Raw genomic sequence first — 21,395 nt, 5'->3', positions numbered from 1 at the left:
TCGTCTATTATCTGTCGGTTTTGAATTTGAGCAACATTCGGAATTGTTATGATTTTTGGAAGCCATTTTCGAAAATTGTGATTTGAGATTTGTTGGGATTGCCTTGTTTTGGTTGTCTTAGAATTGTTATGGGGTTATATCGCTATTGAACTGCTATCTACGTTGTCGGTTTGTTCAGTTATAGTCGTTATGCCGTCGGTTTGAGTTTTGGAGATTTGAACCGTTTTTGAAGTTGTTGAACTTGGCTTGTAAGTCGATCATGGTAATTGATCTTTGATTGTATCTGAACATATTCGTTTGGAGTTGTCAAGCCCTGTGTTAGCAGCATTGGTCGTCGAGAATTGGACGAAGAATGGTAAAGAGATTACCTTGAACCATTGCCTTTGTTGTTGGATTGTTTAGTTGTTGATTAAACCTTTTGTTGTAGCTTATCCAGAGTTGAAACTACTGCATTGAAAGGTAAAAGAAGACATCAATAGCGGGATACCATACTCGGGACAGTTGGTTCTCGAGTTTCCCTTAAAATCACATACTTGCATCTACACTCGTTCTAGCATGAGGAACTTGTGTTTTGTTGTTTTGATTGAGCTTTTGTTATATGGCTATGTTTTATGTTTCTGTTATGCATTCATCTTGAGCCAATCTTGTTTTCAGGGGGCAGAACCGCCCTTTTTGTTTAGACGTTTGGGAACTATGATTGAGTGGCCTAGGTCGTAGTCGTTTCACCTAGTTCTAGCATACTCATTATAGTTGCTCAAAGTCTAGAGAAGTGGGATACGTGGCACCACCTCGATTGGGTGAGTCGGTGAGTCGTTACGTAATCTCACCCTCGGGATCCCAAAAGCACAGCAGCAATCCCTCGTTATCAGATTTGATATGCCGGTTTAAAGACATGCATTTCATTACATCGTTATTGATTTTGTTGTTGTCTTGAAAGCATGCTTATTGTTGTATTACTTGATATGTTGTTTTTTTACTGGGATTATCATTCTCACCGGTTTATCCGGCCGTTTCTTTGTTTTGTATGTGTACTTGGCAACAGGTGGGGCAGGACCAAGTCAGCGAAGGCCTGGTTAGCAACAAGAGGGAGAGATAGTAGTGAGACTCGGTTTAGAAGTCGTGTCAGCATGTCTACCTAGTTGTTTTGGAACATGTTTAGATCTCGAACTTCGTTGTTTATGTTGTATCGATTATGCGAGTCTTATGTTGCATGTTATAGACTGGTTCGTAGTTGATCAACGTTAGCATTTCATGTAATAACTGGAGAAGTTATGTTTTTAATGCATGAATTTGAGTTTGATGTATGGAATAACCTTTAGTTTGAGATGCCAAGCTTTTCTGCTCTGTTCTGTTTCTGCTGCAGGGGGGGGCGCCCGAGCTGCAGTTTTTAGCAGCCCGAGCGCACCCCAGTTCGAGTAATGCAGCAGCGCTGGAGTTTAGGGCGCACTCGAGCGGCAGTTTTTGCCCGCCCGAGCGCACCCCCCTTTAAAAAAAAATTTTTCTTTCTCACTTTGGTCTTGGATCTTGTATGTTTAATTGTTGTTTAAGCCGAGATTAGTTGTTTAGAACCGAGGTCTCACATTAAGTGGTATCAGAGAGATAAGATTCTTGGTCGAACTAGAATGAGCGGGTAGATCGAGTCTGCATGTATTGGCTCCTCGCATGTGTTTGAATTATTTTAACTGTGTACTTAATTCCATGCGAGCATGCTTTGTTATTGAGAATTATTGAATTACATGGTTATGTGATTTAATTTATAAAACATGATCTACTTGAGATATAACTGTTTCTGTTATCGAATGGTATCCGGTATTCCAAGCGGTTGTAAGGGCACTGATTGTAGCGATTGAGATATCTCGTGTCCTAACCTTTGATTATCAGATGGGTCCTCGTCGAGTGATAAACAGAAACACACCGCCAATTATCCCTGTGACTGAGCAAGCTAGCACTGAAGTTGATCAGTTGGATGCTTCAGCAACTCCTATGGAAACCTTGCTGAAGAAGTTTCAGTCGTTCAATCCGCCGTTGTTGATGAGTTCAGAAAATCCAGTTGACTGTGAGAGTTTGTTGGATGATATGGATCAGTTGTTTGATTCCATTGACTACACCGATGACCGCCGAATCAGGTTAGTAATTCATTAGCTGCGTGGTGGGGCTAAGAGCTGGTGGACCATGACAAAGAAAGCATTTGAGAGTAGAGGTACAGAGGTTACTTGGACTCTTTTTAAATCTGAATTTTATAAGCGGTTTTTCCCTATCTCGTATCGCAAAGATAAGGGAGCAGAGTTTGCCAATCTGAGGCAAGGGAATCTGAACATTGAAGAGTACGTGGCTAAGTTTGATAGTCTGTTGCATTTTGCGCCACTAATTGCCGGGGATGAAGAAGCTAAGGCAGATCAGTTCATCAATGGGTTGAACCCCGACGTCTTCACGTTGGTTAACACCAACAGGCCTAAAAACTTTGCGGATGCCATGAATCACGCAAAGGGAGCAGAAGCAGGATTGTGGAGGCAAAGAGGTAACCACATAGCACCTCAGAAACAGAGGCAGTATCAAAACCCACCATCTCAGTATCAGAATCAGCCACCGCAGCATCAGAACCAGCAGCAGAGGTATGAAGGTGGTAGCAGTGGGGGAAACAGAAAGGATCAGTACAAGGCAAGAGGTAAACAGTTCAAAAGGCAGGGGAACAGTTCGTCTAGTTCCAGTGGTTCCCGACAGTTTGGTTCAGGGCAGAGTTCTGGATCATCAACCTTGTACTGCAGCAAGTGTGGAGGAAGACACTCACCGGATCAGTGTGTGGGAGTCTTCGGTAATTGTAACACTTGTCAGCAACCGGGACACTTCTCTAAGGTGTGCCCTCAGTGTAACAGAGATAGAGCTCAGAGTGGGAGTTCGTCTAGACCTGCAGTTTAGCTGGAGAGGCAGTCGTCTGCAGTGCACTCTTTCCAGCCTCACCAGCAGAACAGACAGGGAGGTAATTCTAGTGCGAACCAGCCTCCGAGACAGTAGGCACGAGTTTTTGCCTTGACAGAGTATCAGGCTCAGGCGGCACCTGATGATATTATAGCAGGTAACTGTTCGATTTTTGGTCATTCTGCTCATGTTTTGATAGATACAGGTGCTTCCCATTCCTTTATTTCTGAGAAATTTGTGTTATTGCATGCTTTGCCTACTGAGTTATTGCCTACAGTAGTAGCTGTTACTTCACCTTTGGGTGGAGGAATTGTTTCTGTCAGATTAGTCAGGAACAGTGAGCTTTGTTTTGAGGGGAATTTGTTAGAATTCGACTGTATTGTACTTGGACTGTCAGATTTTGATTGTATTGTCGGTATAGATGCTCTAACCAAGTACAGGGCAATAGTCGATTGTTTTCTGAAAGTTGTCAGGTTCAGACCTGAAATGGCAGACGAGTGGAAATTCTTTGGTAAGGGTTCTCGATCTAGAATTCCTTTGATTTCAGTGTTATCTATGACTCTTTTGCTACAGAGAGGTGCAGAAGAATTTTTGGTTTATGCGGTTGATGTACTGAAATCTAGCCCAGCTTTAGTAGATTTACCGGTGGTTAGAGAATTTGCTGATGTGTTCCCGGAAGATGTTCCTGGATTGCCACCCATTCGAGAGGTTGAATTCAGCATTGACTTAGTGCCAGGTACTCAACCTATTTCAAAAGCTCCTTATCGTATGGCACTTGTTGATTTGAGAGAGTTGAAGGAGCAGCTTGAGGATTTGATTGCCAAGGGATACATCAGACCTAGTGTATCGCCTTGGGGTGCTCCTGATCTATTTGTGCGGAAGAAGGATGGTTCTATGCGGCTCTGTATTGACTACCGCCAATTGAATCAGGCTACAGTTAAGAACAGGTATCCTTTACCCCGAATAGATGACCTTTTTGATCAGCTGCAGGGTTCTTCTATCTATTCTAAGATTGATTTGAGGTCAGGTTATCACCAGTTGAGAGTGCGAGAGGAAGACGTTCCTAAGACCGCATTCAGAACGAGGTATGGTCACTTTGAGTTTATATTCATGCCATTCGGTTTGACTAAAGCTCCAGCTGTTTTTATGGGTTTGATGAACCGTATCTTTCAGCGTTATTTAGATGAGATCGTCATTATCTTTATCGATGATATTCTTATCTACTCGAAGAACCGTACTGACCATGCAGAGCACTTGAGGACCGTACTGCAGATTTTGCGAGTGGAGCAGTTGTTTGCCAAGCTGTCTAAGTGTGAATTCTGGTTAGATCGAGTTGTCTTTCTCGGTCACATTATTTCTGAAGATGGGATTTCTGTCGATCCCAGCAAGATTGAAGCGGTTATGAATTGGCCTAGACCGACATCAGTACCGGAGATCCGAAGCTTCATGGGACTATCTGGTTATTACCGTTGTTTCATTGAGGGTTTCTCGTCTATTGCCAAGCCAATTACCCAGCTAACTCAGAAGAATACGCCTTTTGTTTGGACTCCAGATTGTGAGGCTAGCTTTGTTGATATGAAGAGGAGACTGATCAGTGCTCCAATTCTTTCTATTCCGAAGGGTACTGGAGGTTTCATAGTCTATTGTGATGCTTCTAACCGAGGCTTGGGTTGTGTTCTTATGCAGCATAAGCATGTGATAGTGTATGCATCAAGGCAGCTGAAACCGCACGAGACTCGTTATCCGGTTCATGATCTTGAACTAGCTGCGATCGTCTTTTCTCTGAAGATCGGCGTCACTATCTTTATGGTGAGTCTTTCGAGATCTTTTCTGACCATAAGAGTCTTAAGTACTTGTTTTCTCAGGCAGAGTTGAATATGAGACAGAGAAGATGGTTAGATCTGTTGAAGGACTTCGACTGTGAAATCAAGTATTATCCGGGAAACTCGAATGCAGTTGCAGATGCCTTGAGCTGAAAGCTATGTTCTTTATCTCTTTCTACTATTGGTGTTTCTCAATTGATCGATGATTGTTGCACTTCTGGTTTAAAGTTTGAAACAGATAGGGAGACTATCAGAGTGTTTGCTATTCAAGCCGAACCGGAGTTGTTTGTTGCAATCAGAGAAGCACAGAAGTCTGAGCCGAGCATTCAGGTTTCAGGAGAGAAAGTCAGATCTGGGCATCAGTCTGAATTCCATGTTAGAGATGATGTACTGTATGTGAATAACCGTATTGTTGTGCCTGATGTTGCGGAGTTGAGACAGCGTATTCTCCAAGAGGCTCATTGTAGTCGGTTCAGTATTCATCCTGGAGGTCGTAAGATGTACAACGACCTGAAGAACCAGTTCTGGTGGAAGAGAATGAAGAGCGATGTTGCGAGGTTTGTATCTCGGTGTTTGAACTGTCAGCAAGTAAAAGCAGAACGGAAGCGACCAGGAGGTCTGTTGCACAGTCTATCTGTTCCTGAATGAAAGTGGGATCACATTTCCATGGATTTCGTCACGAAGCTACCACGATCCGTTCGAGGATGCGATGCCATTTGGGTAGTGATCGACCGATTGACGAAGTCTGCGTGTTTTATTCCATACAGGATGACGTATCGTCATGATCAGATGGCTAAGTTGTACGTTAGCAATGTTGTGAGATTGCATGGTGTGCCGAAGTCGATCGTTTCAGACAGAGATCCTAGATTCACTTCTCACTTTTGGCACAGTCTTCAGGGGGCACTTGGTACTCGATTGCATCTGAGTACAGCTTATCATCCTCAGACCGATGGACAGTCAAAGCGGACTATCCAGACGTTAGAGGATATGCTGCGAGCGGTAGTGCTAGACTTTGGCACTAGTTGGCAGGATTCTTTGCCTCTTGTCGAGTTTTCTTACAACAACAGCTTCCAAGCGAGTATCGGTATGGCGCCTTTTGAGGCTTTGTATGGTAAAAAGTGCCGATCTCCGTTGTTTTGGGATGAATTGTCCGAGTCACAAGATTTGGGACCGGAGATGCTTAGAGATATGGCAGAGCAGGTTAAGATCATTCAGACCAGAATGAAGTCAGCTCAAGATAGATAGGAGAAGTATGCGAATGTCAGGCGTAGACCTCTGAGTTTTGATCAGGGAAACCGAGTCTTTCTGAAGCTTTCACCTTTCAGAGGCACTGTCAGATTCGGTAAGAGAGGGAAGTTATCTCCGAGATTCATCGGGCCATATGAGATTCTCAAGAAGATAGGCGATCTTGCCTACAGACTTGCACTTCCTCCGTATTTATCTGGTATTCACGACGTTTTTCACGTCTCTATGCTGCAAAAGTATCATCCAGATCCTTCTCATGTTCTTCAGCCTGACGAAGCCGAGTTAGACAAGACTCTGAGCTACTTTGAGCGACCGATTCAGATCCTTGATCGGAAGGAGAAACAACTCAGAACCAAGTCGATCCCGTTAGTGAAAGTGCAGTGGAGCCGTCACGGCGTCGAGGAAGCGACTTGGGAGACAGAATCTGACATGAGGCAGCGATTTTCGGAGTTATTCGGATGACGTGAGTTCTTCTTACTGTCTTTAGTTCTTTATTATATCTTATGAGTTGTGGTTCTTGTTGATTTCGAGGACGAAATCTCTTCTTAGTGGGGGAGAATTGTAACGCCCCATTTTTATCTTAAATAATTTTATTTGAGTTAATCGGAGATTACAGAGTTCACGAGCCGACTTGATTTTGATCAGGGTCCTTTTTGCAAAATTTGTATTTTTCAGGGACTAAAACGCAATTATTGGATTTTATATATTATCTACACTTAGATTTGAGATTGAAAAGTCTTCATCTCCTTCCCCATTCCTTCCTCCTCCATTGTAGCCGATTCCTTTTGCTTCCAAGCTTTGGGATTTCAGTCTGAGCTCGATCCGTCCGTTAGAAATTATTTCTGAAGGCAGATTATCGATCACTGCAGTGAGAGCTCTGTTATATCGTAAGTTTTTCTACGATCAGATACATTCTAGTTTTTGGATGTTGTTAGAATCGTTCTAGATTCGAGTATGTTGTTCTCTACAGAGTTCTGATCGTCTATTATCTGTCGGTTTTGAATTTGAGCAACGTTCGGAATTGTTATGATTTTTGGAAGCCATTTTCGAAAATTGTGATTTGAGATTTGTTGGGATTGCCTTGTTTTGGTTGTATTAGAATTGTTATGAGGTTATATCGCTATTGAACTGCTGTCTGCGTTGTCGGTTTGTTCAGTTATAGCCGTTATGCCGTCGGTTTGAGTTTTGGAGATTTGAACCGTTTTTGAAGTTGTTGAACTTGGCTTGTAAGTCGATCATGGTAATTGATCTTTGATTGTATCTGAACAAATTCGTTTGGAGTTGTCAAGCCCTGTGTTAGCAGCATTGGTCGTCGAGAATTGGAAGAAGAACGGTAAAGAGATTACCTTGAACCATTGCCTTTGTTGTTGGATTGTTTAGTTGTTGATTAAACCTTTTGTTGTAGCTTATCCAGAGTTGGAACTACTGAATTGAAAGGTAAAAGCAGACATCGATAGCGGGATAGCATACTCGGGACAGTTGGTTCTCGAGTTTCCCTTAAAATCACATACTTGCATCTACACTCGTTCTAGCATGAGGAATTTGTGTTTTGTTGTTTTGATTGAGCTTTTGTTATATGACTATGTTTTATGTTTCTGTTATGCATTCATCTTGAGCCAATCTTGTTTTCAGCGGGCAAAACCGCCCTTTTTGTTTAGACGTTTGGGACTATGATTGAGTGGCCTAGGTCGTAGTCGTTTCACCTAGTGCTAGCATACTCATTATAGTTGCTCAAAGTCTAGAGGAGTGGGATACGTGGCACCACCTCGATTGGGTGAGTCGGTGAGTCGTTACGTAATCTCACCCTCGGGATCCCAAAAGCACAGCAGCAATCCCTCGTTATCAGATTTGATATCCCGGTTTAAAGACATGCATTTCATTACATCGCTATTGATTTTGTTGTTGTCTTGAAAGCATGTTTATTGTTGTATTACTTGATATGTTGTTTTTTTACTGGGATTATCATTCTCACAGGTTTATCCGGCTATTTCTTTGTTTTGTATGCGTACTTGGCAACAGGTGGGGCAGGACAAAGTCAGCGAAGGCCTGGTTAGCAACAAGAGGGAGAGCTAGTAGTGAGACTCAGTTTAGAAGTCGTGTCAGCATGTCTACCTAGTTGTTTTGGAACATGTTTAGATCTCGAACTTCGTTGTTTATGTTGTAGCGATTATGCGAGTCTTATGTTGCATGTTATAGACTGGTTCGTAGTTGATCAACGTTAGCATTTCATGTAATAATTGGAGAAGTTATGTTTTTAATGCATGAATTTGAGTTTGATGTATGGAATAACCTTTAGTTTGAGATGCCAAGCTTTTCTGCTCTGTTCTGTTTTTGCTGCAGGGGGGGGGGGGGGGGGGCGCTTGAGCTGCAGTTTTTAGCAGCCCGAGTGCACCCCAGTTCGAGTAATCCAGCAGCGCTGGAGTTTAGGGCGCGCTCGAGCGGCAGTTTTTGCCCGCCCGAGCGCACCCCCCTTTAAAAAAAAAATTCTCTTTCTCACTTTGGTCTTGGATCTTGTATGCTTAATTGTTGTTTAAGATGAGATTAGTTGTTTAGAACCGAGGTCTCACAATTATCAATATCAACTCAATTCAATGCTAATACAACAACAACAAGGCAATCCCAACAAATCTCAAAACCCACATTTTTGAAAATGGTTTCCAAAAATCATAACAATTCCGAACGTCGCTCTATTTCAAAACCGACAGATAATAAACGATCCGAACTCCGCCAAGAACAACATACTAGAATCTAAATCGATTCTTACAACCTTCGAAAAACAAAACATATTCGATCGGAGAAATACTTACGGTATAACGGAGCTCTCACTGCAGTGATCACTAATTTGCCTTCAGAAATAATTTCCAACGGCTGGATCGAGCTCGGACTGAAATTTAGAAGCTTGAGCAAGATATGGGGCGTCTCTAATGGAGTATCTCGGTTGGGAGGAGGAAGGAGGATGATGAGAAAAGTCAATACAAGTGTAGATAATATATAAAATCCCAAATTTGCATTTTAGTCCCTGAAATTTCCAAAATTTGCAAAAAGGACCCTGATCAAAATCAAGTCGGCTCTTGAACTCTGCAATCTCCGATTAACTCAAATAAACTCATTTAAGATAAAAACGGGGCGTTACAATTCTCCCCCACTAAGAAGAGATTTCGTCCTCGAAATCAACGAGAACCACAACTCATAAGATAGAATAAAGAACTAAAGACAGTAAGAAGAACTCACGTCATCCGAATAACTCCGGAAATCGATGTCTCATGTCAGATTCTGTCTCCCAAGTCGCTTCCTCGACTCCGTGACGGCTCCACTGCACTTTCACCAACGGAATCAACTTGGTTCTTAGTTGTTTTTCTTTCCGATCAAGGATCTGAATCGGTCGTTCAAAATAGCTCAGAGTCTTGTCTAAATCGGCTTCATCAGGCTGAAGGATATGAGAAGGATCTGGATGATACTTTCGCAGCATAGAGACGTGAAAAACTTCGTGAATACCAGATAAAGAAGGAGGAAGTGCAAATCTGTAGGCAAGATCGCCTATCTTTTCGAGAATCTCATACGGACCGATAAATCTCGGAGATAACTTTCCTCTCTTCCCAAATCTAACAATGCCTCTGAAAGGTGAAATCTTCAGAAAGACTCGGTCTCCCTGATCAAAACTCAGAGGTCTACGCCTGACATTCGCATACTTCGCCTGCCTATCTTGAGCTGACTTCATTCTGGTCTGAATGATCTTAACCTGCTCTGCCATATCTCGAAGCATTTTCGGCCCCAAATCTGGTGACTCAGACAAATCATCCCAAAACAGCGGAGATTGGCATTTCTTACCGTACAATGCCTCAAAAGGCGCCATACCGATACTCGCTTGGAAGCTGTTGTTGTAAGAAAACTCGACAAGAGGCAAAGAATCCTGCCAACTAGTGCCAAAGTCTAGCACTACTGCTCGCAGCATATCCTCTAACGTCTGAATAGTCCGCTCTGACTGTCCATCGGTCTGAGGATGATAAGCTGTACTCAGATGCAATCGAGTACCCAGTGCCTCCTGAAGACTGTGCCAGAAGTGCGAAGTGAATCTAGGGTCTCTGTCTGAAACGATCGACTTCGGCACCCCATGCAATCTCAAATCATTGCTAACATACAACTCAGCCATCTGATCATGACGATACGTCATCCTGTACGGAATAAAACAAGCAGACTTCGTCAATCGGTCGATCACTACCCAAATAGCATCGCATCCTCGAACGGATCGTGGTAGCTTTGTGACGAAATCCATAGAAATATGATCCCATTTCCATTCAGAAACAGATAGACAGTGCAACAGACCTCCTGGTTGCTTCCGCTCTGCTTTCACCTGCTGACAATTCAAACACCGAGATACAAACCTCGCTACGTCGCTTGTCATTCTCTTCCACCAAAACTGAATCTTCAGATTGTTGTACATCTTACGACCTCCAGGATGAATACTAAACCGACTGCAATGAGCCTCTCGGAGAATACGCTGTCTCAACTCCGAAATATCAGGCACAACAACACGGTTATTCACAAACAAAACATCATCTCTAACCTGGAATTCAGACTGATGTCCCGATCTAACTTTCTCTACTGAAATCTGAATGCTCGGCTCAGACTTCTGTGCTTCTCTGATTGCAACCAACAACTCCGGCTCGGCTTGAATAGCAAACACTCTGATAGTCTCCCTATCTATTTCAAACTCTAAACCAGAAGTGCAACAATCATCTATCAACTGAGAAACACCGATAGTAGAAATAGATAAAAAACAAAGCTTTTGGCTCAAGGCATCTGCAACTGCATTAGACTTCCCCGGATAGTACTTGATTTTGCAGTCGAAATCCTTCAAAAAGTCCAGCCATCTGCTCTGTCTCATATTTAGCTCTGCCTGTGAAAACAAGTACTTAAGACTCTTATGATCAGAAAAGATCTCAAAAGACTCACCATAAAGATAGTGACGCTAGATCTTCAGAGCAAATACAATCGCAGCTAGTTATAGATCATGAACCGGATAACGAGTCTAGTGCGGTTTCAGCTGCCTCGATGCATACGCAATCACATGCTTATGCTGCATAAGAACACAACCCAAGCCTCGGTTAGAAGCATCACAATAGACTGTGAAACCTCCCGTACCCTTTGGAATAGAAAGAATTGGAGCACTGGTCAGTCTCCTCTTCAGATCAACAAAGCTAGCCTCACAATCTGGAGTCCAAACAAAAGGCGCATTCTTCTGAGTCAACTGGGTAATTGGCTTGGCAATAGACGAGAAACCCTTGATGAAACGACGGTAATAACTAGCTAAACCCATGAAGCTTCGGATCTTCGGCACTGAATTAGGTCTAGGCCAATTCATAATCGCTTCAATCTTGCTGGGATCGACAGAAATCCCATCTTAAAAAATAATATGACCAAGAAAGACAACTCGATCTAACCAGAATTCACACTTAGACAGCTTGGCAAACAACTGCTCAACTCGCAAAATCTGCAATACGGTCCTCAAGTGCTCTGCATGGTCAGTACGGTTCTTCGAGTAGATAAGAATATCATCGATAAAGATAATGACGAACTCATCTAAATAACGCTGAAAAATACGGTTCATCAAACCCATAAAAACCGCTGGAGCGTTAGTCAAACCAAATGGCATGACTATAAACTCGAAATGACCATACCTCGTTCTGAATGCGGTCTTAGGAACGTCTTCCTCTCGCACTCTCAACTGGTGATAACCTGACCTCAGATCAATCTTAGAGTAGACAGAAGAACCCTGCAGTTGATCAAAAAGGTCATCTATTCGGGGTAAATGATACCTGTTCTTAACTGTAGCCTGATTCAATTGGCGGTAGTCGATACATAGCTGCATAGAACCATCCTTCTTCCGAACAAAAAGCACAGGAGCACCCCAAGGCGATACACTAGGTCTGATGTATCCCTTGGCAATCAAATCCTCAAGCTGCTCCTTCAACTCTCTCAATTCAATAAGTGCCATACGATAAGGAGCTTTTGAATTAGGTTGAGTACCTGGCACTAAGTCAACATTTAATTTGATTTCTTGAATAGGTGGCAAACTAGGAACATCTTCCGGGAACACATCAGCAAATTCTCTAACCACCGGTAAATCTACCAAAGTTGGGCTAGATTTCAGTACATCAACTGCATATACCAAAAATCCTTCTGCACCTTTCTGTAGCAAACGAGTCATAGATAACACTGAAATCAAAGGAATTCTAGATCGAGAACCCTTACCAAAGAATTTCCACTCGTCTGCCATTTCAGGTCTGAACAATCGACGGTTGCCCTGTACTTGGTTAAAGCATTTATACCGACAATACAATCAAAATCTGACAGTCCAAGTACAATACAGTCGAATTCTAACATATTTCCTTCAAAACACAGTTCACAGTTCCTGACTAATCTGACAGAAACAATTCCTCCACCCAAAGGTGAAGTAACAGCTACTACTGTAGGAAACAACTCAGTAGGCAAAGCATGCAATAACACAAATTTCTCAGAGATAAAAGAATGGGAAGCACCTGTATCTATCAAAAAATGAGCAGAATGACCAAAAATCGAACAGTTACCTGCTATAACATCATCAGGTGCTGCCTGAGCTTGATCCTCTGTCAAGGCAAAAACTCGTGCCTGCTGTCTCGGGGGCTGGTTTGCAGTAGGGTTACCTCCCTGTCTGTTCTGCTGCTGGGGCTGGAAAGAGTGCACTGCAGAATACTAACTCTCGGGTTGATCTGTAGGTCGAGATGAACTCCCACTCTGAGCTCGATCTCTAAAACGCTGAGGGCACACCTTAGAGAAGTGTCCCGGTTGATGACAGGTGTTACAATTACCGAAGACTCCCACACACTGATCAGATGAGTGTCTTCACCCACACTTGCTGCAGTACAAGGATGATGATCCAGAACTTTGTCCTGAACCAAATTGCTTCGAACCACTGGAACTAGAAGAACTGTTCCCCTGCCTCTTAAACTGTTTCCCTCTTGCCTTAAACTGATCCCTTCTATTTTCCCCACTGCTTCCACTTTCATATATCTGCTGCTGGTTCTGATGCTGAGGTGGCTGATTTTGATACTGAGATGGTTGGTTCTGATACAGCCTCTATTGTTGAGGTGCCACCTGATTACCTCTTTGCCTCCACAAGCCTGCTTCTGCTCCCTTTGCGTGATTCATGGCATCCGCAAAGTTGTTATGCCTGTTGGTGTTTACCAACGTGAAGACGTCGGGGTTCAAACCATTGATGAACTGATCTGCCTTAGCTTCTTCATCTCCGGCAATTAGCGGTGCAAAACACAACAGACTATAAAATTTAGCTACGTACTCTTCAATGTTCAGATTCCCTTGCCTCAGATTGGCAAACTCTGCTAACTTATCTTTATGGTACGAGATAGGGAAAAACCTCTTATAGAATTCAGATTTAAAAAGAGTCCAAGTAACTTCCGTACCTCTACTCTCAAATGCTTTCTTCGTCATGATCTACCAGCTCTTAGCAACCCCACGTAGCTGATGAATGACTAACCTGATTCTGCGATCGTCTGTGTAATCAATGGAATCGAACAGCTGATCAATATCATCCAACCAACTCTCACAGTCAACTGAATTTTCTGAACCCAACAACAACGGCGGATTGAATGACTGAAACCTCTTCAGCAAGGTTTCCATAGGCGTCGCTGTAGCATCCATCTCAACCGTTTCAGTACTAACTTGCTCAGTTGTAGGAATAACTGGCGGTATGTTTATGTTTATCACTCGACGAGGACCCATCTGATAATCAAAGGTTAGGACACGAGATATATCAATCGCTACAATCAGTTCCCTTACAACCGCTTGGAATATCGGACACCAGTCGATAATAGAAACAATTATATCTCAAGTAGAACATGCTTTATAAATTAAATCACATAACCATGTAATTCAATAATTCTCAATAATAAAGCATGCTCGCATGGAATTAAGTACACAGTTAAATAATTCAAACACATGCGAGGAGCCAATACACGTAGACTCGATCTACCCCGCTCACTCTAGTTCGTCCAAGAATCTTAACGCTCTGATACCATTTAATGTGAGACCTCAGTTCTAAACATCTAATAAAGGAGTAAACTAACTAATAAGCAAGGAAAGGCCAAGAATTTTTTTTTAATTAGGGGCCCGCGTGGCCGCGCCTCGTGCGCGGCCGCGCCCTTCCGAGGCGCGGGCGCGCATGACGCTCTGCCCAGAAAGGGGCGCAGGCGCGTGGGCGTGCGCTAGGATGCGCGGGCGCGCCTCCCTGGCTGCTCCGGTGCTAGAAATTGCCAAAATCATGAACATCAAGCCATACAATACTCCGAAACATAAACATGCGTTACAAACTTGATTCCTCAAATTAAAACATGAGTTCTGGAGTTCAACAACTAAACCAAAGTCAAGAACATGCAACAAAAATATAACGATGACGTTCGATAACTAAACATGTTCTAACATAAACTAGATTGACATGCTGGAATCGACTTCTAGACCAAGTCTCACTTCTGCATCTTTCCCTCGAAGCTAACCATGCCTCTTCTGACTTGTTCCTGACCCACCTGTTGCCAAGTAAACATACAAAACAAAGCAACAGCCGGATAACCGGTGAGAATGAGAATCCCAGTAAAAGCAACATATCAAATAATACAACAATAAACATGCTTTCAAGACAACAACGTAATCAATAACAATGAAATGAAATGCATGTCTTTAAACCGGGATATCAAAACTGATAAACGAGGGATTGCTGCTGTGCTTTTGGGATCCCGAGGATGAGATCATGTGACGACTCACCGACTCTCCCAATCGAGGTGGTGCCAAATATCTCACTCCTCTAGACTTTGAGCAACCATAATGAGTATGCTAGCACTAGGCGATACGACTACGACCTAGACCACTCAATCTTAGTTCCCAAACGTCCAAACAAAAAGGGCGGTTCTGCCCGCTGAATCAACGTAGGCTCAAGATGAATGCATAACAGAAACATAAAACATAAGCCACATAGTCAAAAGCAAAATCAATCAACAAGACACAAGTTCCTCATGCTAGAACATGTGTAGATGCAATATGTGATTTGAAAAGGGAAAACTCGAGAACCAATAGTCCCAAGTATGCTATCCCGCTACGATGACTGCTTTTACCTTTCAAGGCAGTAGTTCCAACTTCTGGGAAGCTACAACAAAAGATTGTATCAAAGTCTAACCAATCTAAACAACAACAAGGCTCAAGGTAATTCTCTATACCGTTCTTCGTCCAAATCTCTGAAACGAACAAATGCTGTTAACCCTGGGCTTGACAAACTCCAAACAAATCTGTTCAGATACAAATCAAAGATCAATAACCATGATCAACTTACAAGCCAAGTTCAACAACCCAAAAACGGTTCGAAATCCCAAAACTCAAACCGACGGCATAACGTCTAAAAACTGAACAAACCGGAAACGCAGACAGCAGTTCATTACCGATATCAACTCAATTCAATGCTAATACAACAACAACAAGGCAATCCCAACAAATCTCAAAACCCACATTTTCGAAAATGGTTTCCAAAAATCATAACAATTCCGAACGTCGCTCTATTTAAAAACCGACAGATAATAAACGATCAGAACTCCGCCAAGAACAACATACTAGAATCTAAATCGATTCTAACAACCTCCGAAAAATAAAACATATCCGATCGGAGAAATACTTATGGTATAACGGAGCTCTCACTGCAGTGATCACTAATCTGCCTTCAGAAATAATTTCCAACGGCTGGATCGAGCTCGGACTGAAATCTGGAAGCTTGAGCAAGATATGGGGCGTCTCTAATGGAGTATCTCGGTTGGGAAGAGGAAGGAGGATGATGAGAAAAGTCAATACAAGTGTAGATAATATATAAAATCCCAAATTTGCATTTTAGTCCCTAAAATTTCCAAAATTTGCAAAAAGAACCCTGATCAAAATCAAGTCGGCTCTTGAACTCTGCAATCTCCGATTAACTCAAATAAACTCATTTAAGATAAAAACGGGGCATTACAGTATCGTTCCGACGAGGAGTAAAGTGAAAATATTCAATACTTGTAATGAAAATAATCCTAATTTTATTTAGAAAATTAATTTTCAAAAGATTTGTAGCAAAATAAAAATAAGCAAAGGAATTTTTAATAGCATGCACACACTTTTCAGAAATATCAATCAGAGAAAAAATGATCTAGAGGTTTAGATATTACCTGGTTTCGACAACAATCACTCCTAAATAATTTATTTTTATGAATTCCTTTAAATTAATAACCAAGAACACTTAGATTATTCTATTTCCCTCTCCTGAGCAACAAATAGATTATATCAACTACAGTTCAATTCCAATATCCCTATTAAGAATCTACTTGTAGTGATCTATGCAAAACAATGTTCTTTTTAAAGCTCTGTTAAAATTATATACTCTCCCGAGTTATATAAATAATTAACAGTGTTATTTCAATTGGTCCTATTCAAAATCTCCTCTTCCGGATGCCAGATTTCAAATAAATTGAATTGAGTTCTTCTAGATTAATTGTTTTTCTAGAATTGATTGTCTTTTCAATTACCTGATCAGTAATTGAATTATAATATTGATATCAAAAACTGATGAAAGTGTCTACACTAGGTTCCATCCGACCTCTAGACTCTAAAAATTTATTTCATAATAAAATTTTGATAAAAATAATTCATGTTCAGAAAATTAAACATCAATTTAGAAATAAATAATTCAAAAAGAGAAAACAAATCCGTCGTCGGTCTTCTGTGTCCAGTCGATCGATCTCCGTATTTGTTCTTCACGGTAAGCACAAATTCCTGTTAAGAAATTCATGATAAAATTGAATTTCTTTCTCTGATAAGTGCGGCGGCTCTCTTGTGTGTGGCTCCCTTCTGTGATCTGACTCCAAAAATCCTTTTTATATCGTGCACAAAATCCAAATAAAGAAAGCCCAAAATAATATGAAAGTTTCCTTGCCGAAATAATTAAAATACAGATTTCTCGCGAAGGGGCGGGCGCTCAGGATGACTGCGCGGGCACACATACGTTCCGTAATTTAATTTCCAAGCTTCACACGTAATTGCGCGTTTACTCTTCAATTTCCCTCTACAGCGCTATAGAGAAGCGCTAAACTCTTTCTTTCCTTTTTCTTTTATTTTTCCTTTTCTTTTATTCCTTTCTTTCTTATTTCTCTACAGCTTTTTTCTCATTTTTTTTTTCTTTTCTCATCTCAATTCTTATTTTTCTTCTTTTTTCCACAACAATTCAACAATTCCCTACATCCACACAAACAACAAAACTTGCACATAAATCTGCTCGAAACAAACAATTAACCATTAATATGGTGCAACCATATTAACTCCTGAAAATGCCGTTATTTTCAGGAGTTAATATGGTTACACCATCTTCATCCTGAGGTAGACATCATCATACTACTACATACACTGAAACACCTCACTTTGCGAATTCAATGGATCCAAATACATATATTCACAGTGAAGATCAATTCGATTTTGAAAATCATCCTACTGATTTCCAGAATGATAATGATGAGGAAAATTTCAACGAGGATCCTAACATCAATGTCTTCAAGGATCCTAACATCAACGTAATTGAAGATCCTAACATTAATTTCAGGGCTCTATATGAAATGATGAAATCGACGGAGAAGGAGATTTTTTGAGAAGTTAAAATTTTTGAATGGTCTTGATATCTGTGATACAAGTAAAAACAGTTTGAACTATGATAATGAGATGTTTGTATATGATACCAAAATATAGAACCTAAAAAACTCTAAATGCTACCAGTTCTATTAACCTATTATTAATTAGGGATATAAACAAACCGAAACGGTTTGCGAACTATTTGGTGTTCGGCTAGGTAAAATTCTCATTCGAGATCGTTTTTTAAGCTTATCTAGTCGAGTTGGAGTTTGATTTTAAGCTCGAATATTTTCACGAGTCGAGCTTGATATTAAGGATGTTTGGTTTGTGAGCTCGCGAACATGTTTGTTAATAGGCTCTGGAACTCGAGATCGAGCTCTGTCTTGGATCGTTTAAGAGGCTCACGAGCTCGAGATCGGGCTCAGCTCGTTTAGGAGGATTGTGAAATTGGGCTCGGGCTCGTTTAGGATCGCAAATATGTCCATTTAATTTATATGGCTTGCAAGCCCGAATTCGGTTCCTTTATCTAATTTGAGTTTGATTCTTAAATATATTTTGAATATGATATATGGCTTGTGAGCAAGCTCAAGCTCGGTTCATATGTGGAGAGGACAAATAAAAAATATTAATACTAATGCAAATAAAATGATTGGAACAAAATAATTTGTTGAAAAAAAGATGAATTTACAACACATAGCCACAATTTGCATTTTTTATTTTAATTTAAAAATCATTGAATTAAAGTGCTCTTAAAAAGACAATAAATAAAATTTTTATATGTGCAATATTACTAATGAATGATAATTCAATCAATAAATTTCTAACGAACTGAAGTAAAAATTTTATTTAAAATATCTTATAAGAATTAGAACTATATATGATAGATGAATGATATTCAAAATTTTAGTTAAAAAAGTTATGAAATTATCTAAATTAAATTTGTTGAGTTAAAACTTGTTAACTCAATATATGCACATGAACAACATTTTAATTAAGTTATAGAATATCATTAAATAAAATATTTCATATACTGGCGGACCGTGTCACATGTAATGCTTATATCGCGTTAAAAAAATAAGGGTTATTTTTGAAAATTCACTTAGAAATACCAAAAATTAGTTACTCTAACATGTTCTTACTTTATTAATAGTAATATATATATATATATATATATATATATATATATCATCACACATACACCGCACCAAGTATGAATAATATAATATATATCCAACTTTGTAATTTATATGTTTTTCCTTTTTATCCTTTGATCAAATTACAGTTTTAATCGACTAACTAATTTGAATTCTTACGGTCTTAGTTCTTGTGAGAACCCAGCCTCCAAGTCCAAGCAACATAACCGAAGGAATGAAGGCAAAGGCAGATATTTTTCAAATTCAAAAACTGAAGAATTGTAACAGTAGTCAAGAGTTGTAACAGCAGAAATCAATAGGAATAATTGCTGTTAATTGAAATTATTGCCAATGAATGAGGAATGTTTCAGCTTCCATTTCGTGGCCTATAAGTAGTGGCCAAGGCTGAAGGGAAATCACACACTCTGAGCACCCGAAATCAAGTGTGAATCTGCCATTTCTTTCGAGCACCAAGCTGTGTTATTTTCGGTTTTCTTGAGCTCCAGTTTGCTGCCATTTTGGCTGAGTAGAAGCTGCTGAATTCTGTCCATGTATCAAGGTTCTTATATAGCTTGATTCCCTCCTAAATTTGAAGCACACAACAACCGTTCAAAGCTCAGAAATCTGCTCGTTGTCAATCTTCAAAACTGCCCAAAAAACTCGGAACGCGACATCGGTTCGAAGCAGAATTCTTGTCCATTTTCGAAGGAGTTTTCTGCTCAAAGATCGAGCAGGATTCTGTCCAATTCCTGTGAAACTTTCTGTCCTTGTTTAGAGTAATCACCTACAGCAACTTAATCCAGAAAGCTGTCCGAAGTCTATCCAACAAGCAGTGCCGAAACGTAATCAAGGAACTACATTTTCTGTCCAATTTCGAAGAAGCATTCAGTCCATTTCACGTGCAGATTTCCTGTCCTATTTCCCTACACGATTTGCTTATAAATCGAATACGGTAAGTGAGCTTCTATCTTTCTTTTGTGTAATATAAGTTTCTACACTTACATTCATTTTTGTGTGTGAGTTAAGCTTCATAAAATAAATTTTTTATGTTTTTGAAAATTCGATCGACATGATACGTATATTCGTTTCACTTTGATATGCTATTTGTTGGCTATTCGTGATATTATTTGAAACATGTTAGAATTATTTGGAAATATTTGAGATGCACTGTTAAGAGTCAATTTATAAATGGTTAAGGAATTTCCGATGATTTGATTTGATTTGATATGGCCCTGATGTGGTGGGTTATAATAACCGTTCATTTGGCCTCGCCCCTTAGAGGAGTAACATATAAGGGACTGATCAGTAAACCACAAAAAATGAGATAATTAACAGTGCAATGTTTGCTTCGTATTTGTGTCAGATTCAACATGCTTATTTTATTTCGAAATTATAAAATATACATGTGTACATGTAAATATATTTTGGGGTTTATCATGCTTGATCGGCCCCCATTTGCTGTGTGTTTCCCAAAACACTCACCCCCTTACCTTCCTCCCCAGATAAGAATGAATATGTGTTAGATGACGAAGAATAGAATATGTTCTGGGGCTGGTGAGGACGAATCAGTTCAAGTTAAAGAAATATTTTTACTTTAAATTTCAGTTTCGCTTCGCATTGTCGCACTTGTGTTTTTCTCTATAAAAAACGTCATGGTTTATGAAATAGACTGGTTTTTGGCAAGATTTGTACTACGATACTTGTTGTTTTAATGTTAAATTGTTAAACGCCGATGTCTACTAGGCCCATTTTTGGGGCGTGACAGTTCTCTTTCACCATATTACTACATACGACGACATGAAAAAACGATGGCATTCACTAAAAATGACTAAAATAGATTAAGAAAAGTACAAATATTTTTAGACAACTAGAAACGGATCAAGAAATGTGATCCAATGGTGTGGTTCAACAAATGTGGTCCAATCTACACTATTATATCAAGATCGGATCATATTGAATATTTTTCTAGGAACAAAACTAATTAAATAATGTTGGAAAAGTTGAATGAAATAATAAATGGAAAGAGTTTGTCCCATATTGGGAGTCTTTCAATGTCTTCCCTTCCTTAAGTACTCCAAGGTTGACTTATGGGATTGTGCCCTTAGGTCACCTGAAGTTTTAAGAAGGGGCAAGACGCATAGGGGTGTGAAACTCAACTTAACCTGTCAATCCGACATGAGTAGACCCGAAAAATATCGGGTTAGGGTCCTGATTTTTATTTTTTTCTTTAAATTTTTTACAACTAATCTTTCAAATTAAAATTATATATAAGCTTAGATTTTATTATTAAGTGATTAAATTAAATATTACTATTATTATTGTGTGTTTTGAATTTTTATTTAATTATTTTGTTAAAAAAAAATCGGGTTGGTTCGGGTTGATCGGGTTAGTCGGAGTAGCTGAGTTCGGGCTCGGGTTAGTCGGATTAGCCGGGTTCGGGCTCGGGTTGATCGAGTTAGTCGGATTAGCCGGGTTTGGGCTCGGGTTGAGCATTTTCGGGTTGGTTTGGGTCAGGTGCGGGTTGAGAAATGTTTTAAAACTATTTTCATCAACCCGACCCACCCGAATTGACACCCTTAAAGATGCGGCTAGT

This window comes from Henckelia pumila, chromosome 4 (genome assembly GCF_033568475.1).
Source record: "Henckelia pumila isolate YLH828 chromosome 4, ASM3356847v2, whole genome shotgun sequence".
NCBI lineage: Eukaryota > Viridiplantae > Streptophyta > Magnoliopsida > Lamiales > Gesneriaceae > Henckelia > Henckelia pumila.
Note: the sequence above shows the minus strand (reverse complement) of the source record.